The sequence below is a fragment of the Microtus oregoni genome, unplaced genomic scaffold (assembly GCF_018167655.1).
Source record: "Microtus oregoni isolate MIOR12 unplaced genomic scaffold, Mior012 000060F_ref0000265, whole genome shotgun sequence".
In the NCBI taxonomy this organism is placed as follows: Eukaryota; Metazoa; Chordata; class Mammalia; order Rodentia; family Cricetidae; genus Microtus; species Microtus oregoni.
This window is the reverse complement of record NW_024543870.1, coordinates 4,513,940-4,519,939: the sequence shown is the minus strand read 5'-3', so window position 1 is coordinate 4,519,939 and position 6,000 is coordinate 4,513,940.

The window sequence follows — 6,000 nt, the reverse complement described above, 5'->3', positions numbered from 1 at the left end:
ATTTTGAGTTTCCCACAATCTTTGTGGGATTGATTCAGTTTTACTTCTAAAATCTAAAACAAAACAAAACAAAAAAACCAGAAAACTGAAGCCAGACCACTAAATCTCTTAGTATAAAGCTCCGAATTCAGGAGAATGTCTTTCGCTAGCATCTGACTTGGTTGTGCAGCTACTCCATGAAAAGACCTGGAAACACAGTTGGAGTGTATTCCGAACCTCCTCCGGTGTCGCTGAAGTCTCTTCTGGAGGTGAACATGCAACTAGTGATTTGGGTAAACAGTAATGTTTTGAAGAAGTCATCAGAATAGCACACAAATCTCTTTATATGATTTATTTAAAACTCCTTGACTTTCCTGGGTTGTTCCAAATGTAACATTCTTGTATACAGCCTTGAAGAGGCATGGTTGTTATTCTGAGTGGTTACAGACAATCTTTTTATATTTTTCCCCCGTGAATTACCATTGTTAGGAAATCTTTATTCTGCTAGACGTTGGTTGGTATTCTGTTTGTAACGTTAAGGTGGCTTTTCTCGCTGAAGGTGACCAAATCTCCTCTAAACAGTACAGGGCCACTATCTTTATGCCTTCAGATATAAGGACAACAATTTTAAGTCGGGGTTTCTTCCAACAGGAGCTCCCGTCAAGGAGGAAGCCCATCTAGGTAAAGACTGTGCTCTGAAATTGTCCGCTCTGAAATTGTCCGCTGGGATCTCAGGACCCAGCTTTGTGGAAGGAGTTCCCTTCAACTTTCTTCCAAGCCAGGAATCCTGTCAGTCCACTGAGAAGCCCCTGAGAGATGCAGATGAAGCAGGGATGAGTTCCAGTTTTTGAGTCAGTTTCTGATTTTGCGGCTGCCGAGGCTGCCTCCACCAACGCACTCGGATGCTAACAACATCCATCGTCTTCTAGATTTCAGTGTGCTGCCATCCTTGCCACTGTGCTGATGTTAAGCAGGCATCACAGCGAGAGAGCAACAGAGCAGCGTTCTCATCTATGTGCGTGTGTGTGCTCTGCTCACCTGCCAAGTATGTGCTCATGTGCTCAGCTGGGGACAGGGCCCAGGGATTTGCATGGGCCAGGCAGGTGTTCTCGGTTTGGGTCCTTGAATAAGACTTTCCCACCGACACCGGAGAGCTACTATCAGAGCTACAAAGAGAGCTGGTGCTGGGGCAAGGATAAAGCATTGCGGGGTGGGAGGATGTCTCATCCCACGTGTCCTTCAAACTTCCTGGGGATGGATCAGAGTGCCTTTTTAGCTCAAGTCGAAGTTTTCAGAGAACTCAGGAATCAAAATCAAACATCCAAGATGACTTGTGGTCCAGCTGGGATCTACCCACACCCTTGAAGACCATTTTTACCACTTAGGAGACCAAATATCCCCCCTGCTATATCCCACTTCCCTTTTAGCTATTCTTTCCTTTCCTTCTGCTGCAGAGCCCAATGCTAATCATGCTGTGTTTGCTGGGCATGGGGTACACAGTGTTAATCCCAGCACTCAGGAGTCAGAGGCAGGCAGACTTCTGTGGGCTCTAAGCAAGGCCAGGCTGCACAGTGAGAAGACGTCATTTAAGAAAACTCCTGCTCTATCAGATGACCTCTGGGAACTTTCCTACTTTCCAGTAACAGGATAGGGGATGACAACAGGAAAGAGCTTTAGGCCTGCCCAGTGGGAGGTCACCAGGTACTAGGACACTTGCTTTCCATTTCCTTTACAAAACCAGATTCTTTGTTTCCAGATGAGGAGTAAGGGCATTCAGGACATACACTTCTGAAACAATGGAAGTTTCAAATGTTCATGAGCACACAGTGATGCATGGAATAGTTCAGAATCCCAAAAGAACAGGCTTTGGAAGTGTCTACCATTGACAGATAGGGAATGTTAGAAACGACAGAACTGCTTAACCTGCCTGGAACATGACATGTCATATACACAGATTGAAAACGTCACTAGACCCTTCATTTATATGCACAATTTCATGTTTTGTGTATAAGCTTAAAGTTAAGTTTACTTTGTAAGATGTCACATACAAGCGAAGTGAATAACAAAACAGGCCCGCAGAAGTGTCTCTGCCTCCATCAGCTTCATCCTTATCAAACAACCATCCCAAAGCCATCCATCCTTATCAAACAACCATCCCAAAGCCATCACTCTGGAGTCCCACAGCTTCTTTCATCACACAAGAGAGGACAATGCCTTCAAGGTCTTCCTCTATCCAACCCCTCATCCCCCACCAATCTGATCGTAACCCTGCACTCTCAAAGCCTGAAAACTACCCTGCTATGCTACATGGTCATTTTGATATGAAAAAAATAGCTTTCTAAGCAAATCTATGATCTCTACTGGGTTACAAAAACCAGAATTGAGTGGGGTCACGTTGAAGCTTGACAGAGTGGTAAAGGCACGGGAGGAGTTGGCAGGCATGTATACAGCCGCCCCACACCCCAATCTTTTATGCTATAAACACAAGAAAGTATGCAAACTTTAATTTAAAAAAGCAATAATAACAACAGACCAAGAATTGATTCTGAGTGGGGAAGAAAAGATTACACACCCCAAAACCTATGGGGATAATGAATATGTCACTACTGTGACGTGATGTCATGGTGTCTGCAGCCAACATATGTCAGGTGGTACAGTTCCAATAGCAAACACTTTTATTCCTGAAGATGAAAAATCAAGAGAGCAGGCCCAGGGCAGGAACAGTGTTTTGAGCATCGTTCCCACTTTAACAGAATTCGATTCAGTTGCTCACTCCCTCTAACATGACAGGTAGAAGGAGCAGGTGGATCCCAAGCAGGACTCCACATTATCAGACCAAAGATTTGATATTCTTTTCTATACAATGAACTCATGTTTTAGAAGGAAGGTATAAATAGCAACAATATTTATGGAAACCAGGAACTTGTTGTTATTCTTTTTCCTACCAGCCTGGAAAGCAAATAGTAATATATGTTTATAAGGAAATTTTAACTTGTGAAGGATACTGTTCAAGAGGAAAGGGAACGAAGTAGTTTCTAATACTGAATGACTGAAATTCAACACAAACATGGCTGTTTAACAAGCAATGATGTGGTGCCAAACAATAGAAACAGGTATCCACTCTTTCATGGTTAGTACCAGAGGTTAGAGAGACAAGTTTGTCACCTTGAAAAGCCAATGGAAGAGTTCAACACCAAGTTCCCTCACAACTGCTGCCTATAGCCCAGAGCCCTTTCTACTCATGTGTGGGACATGTCACACCACAGCGATTTTAAAGACAGTTCATCTCTTAGAAGAACGAAGGCACACCCTTCTTAGACAACTCGCCATTCCCCTGAAAGCAGATGCCGTCAGAAGGTTTTCCGTCTCAGTAAGAGCTTTGAAGACGATGCTAATGGAGCTAGTTTCTGCTTGAGAAAGTGCCACGCAACGCACAACTTTCAAAGTGTACATTTTACAAAATAAACCCAACAAAGACAGAATCCTGGTGCGATAATAGTTTTTGACAAAATCCATGGAGCCTTGGGGGCAAAAACCCCACAAAAACAAAACGACATTTTCCCCAGCTCTATGGACACATTCCCCCCCCCCAAATTTTCCCCCAAAGAACATTTCTAGAGCAGAGAATAGATTCATAATGGTTTAATTAGATACATTTTATATATCCCGAACATAATTGCTCTCATAGAAATAAACTAATATTTTGTACACAAACTGTATTTACTGTGCCACATTCATAACACACTGAGCCAAGTGCAAACATCTGATTCACGCCATGGTGTGTGGAGCTCAGCTGCTACAAACGCTCCATTACCGAGGATGACAGAGAACAGCAGTAGACAAGACGGATAATCGAACCCACAGAAGAGTAACAAAAATACTCTTTAGTATTAAGCAAAACAGGCAGATCAGGTTTTCTTCCATGTAACTTCCCTCCCTCTCCAAGCTCCTTGGGACTGGTAAGGGGTCATGCAGAAAAACACAAGGCCAGAGCACAAAAGGTTTGGGAAATCGACAATTTGGCATCCTTTGTACCAAAAATCCCTTGGTTTCCCTCAGCCAGAAAAATTACATTCAGTCCCTGCTCTCACTGGCGTGATAATGGCAAGATATCTTAAATGAAGTTCTCATTTCTTTACAACTACCAGACAGTGCTTTAAAGTAATCCATGAAAAATAATAACTATTAAAAATAACCAAACATCAGCAACACTGAAGAGGGAGTTTGCACCTTGGTCAGCAGCACTGAGCATCAAATGATTGGTTTTCGGAGAGCCTCTGCGAACGCTGGAGTGTACCATTGATCGGTTCAGTCTGGGCAAGCCCTCAGCCTACTGCCACCAATTACCGCTGTTACTAATGACCATCTCTCTGGAGGGGAGGGAGCTTGGCAGTAAAGCTTGGGAGAAGAACACAGACATACCAAGCCCTCCTAGATCTTTGTAATGAAAAGCAAAACAGTAATGCCTTCATGAATCTAAAGATTTATGTAAAGTTCCAAGGAATACATCATGTTTTATCAAGAGAATAAGCTAATATTCTTTCCTTTTGCCGTTTAGCTTCAAAACCCGGAATGTTATGTGATTGACATAACAAAAGTTATGGGGCCATAACTTTTTAACTATGGTGTGAAGACAAGGAGGGATGGGGCCGTGACTTCAATACCAGAGCGTGTTCCCTTGGGCAGTGAGCTAATCGGGTGTTACAGACAATCCGCAGCCTAACTGAGGGCTGGATGGTCACACAATTCAGAACTCTGGATCTCAAAATAGATTCAAAATGGAGGCTACCACACACAACACGTGGTTGTAATTAACAGGACACGTCCCTCATTTTCATCTTGAAATCCAAATTAGTTTCAGGGTGGGACCTGACCATCATTTCCTGTTTGTACTTGATATCTAACCGTATTATGTATCCAGCAAAGGCCTTACCTCCCGTTTCTCCCTCCTTCTCAGATAACACAAGCCTGGGCACAGTCATTTCTTCCCTGGTGGCTCCTGGTCTTCCTCCATTTGTTAAACTGACAGCCCCCTGCCTCTTTGGATCATCTCACCTTCCCGGTCCCTCCTGGTCACACCTGTCTTCTGCAGGATTCTTTTCTTACCTAGCCACTGTGAAGCAGTTTCAGGAAACACCACTAAGTCCAGGTGAGACCCATTTTAAATCGTACTGTAAGCTCCACCAAGGGAGGAGAACCAAAGTCTGTGAGGAAGCCAACAGGATTCTAATTAGGTCCTAATTCAAATTAAATTTAGACATGAAAGAAAGTGCACAGATAAAAGGACATTAGCTTGAATGAAGAAAAAAAATAGTCCATGACAAGTGGAAGATTTGACAATTGCGAGGCAAACCACCTAAGATTTCACACAGGAGTTCAAAATCGAGGAGCGAGCGTAGAGAGGGCCATGTACGCTGAAGCTCAGCTCTGGCTGACTTAGGGAATTAGTGGGAGCGAGGGTCCGTTCTAACAAGTGCCAGCTGTGAACATGACGTATGGACTTAGACACAAGAAGAAGGTCAGGATAATTAAAATGGAGTGGAAATTCTGAGTTTTCTCCGTGTTCTCAGCAGCAGCCTTGGGTTTTATGGCGAATTACCCATTATCAGAAATGCTTTGCTGGGGAGAAATAACACCAAAATTGGTGCCTCTTAACAAAATATAAAATGTCACTATAAGAGTCTAAAATAACACTTAAATTCAGATGGTGAGAATCTAAGAATAATACTCTAACTGACAATAAAATATATGTAAGTTTCTAATTCACTAGGAAGCCCCCCTACAGAGACTTAGTTTTTAAACATACAGGCATTTATAGAGTCATGTACGTGCAGGAACTTAGCAAGCTTCCTACAAAAACTTCTGTGTACCTGTGGAGAAAAAACAAAACCTGAAGAATTCAAAACACAGCTTGCCCGCCCCCACCTTTGGAATGGATACATTTTTTTTTTTTTAGCCAAGTTTTTTATTTCTGCCCTTAGCAAGGTAGATGATTACTATGTAACCATGTATCATATGGAC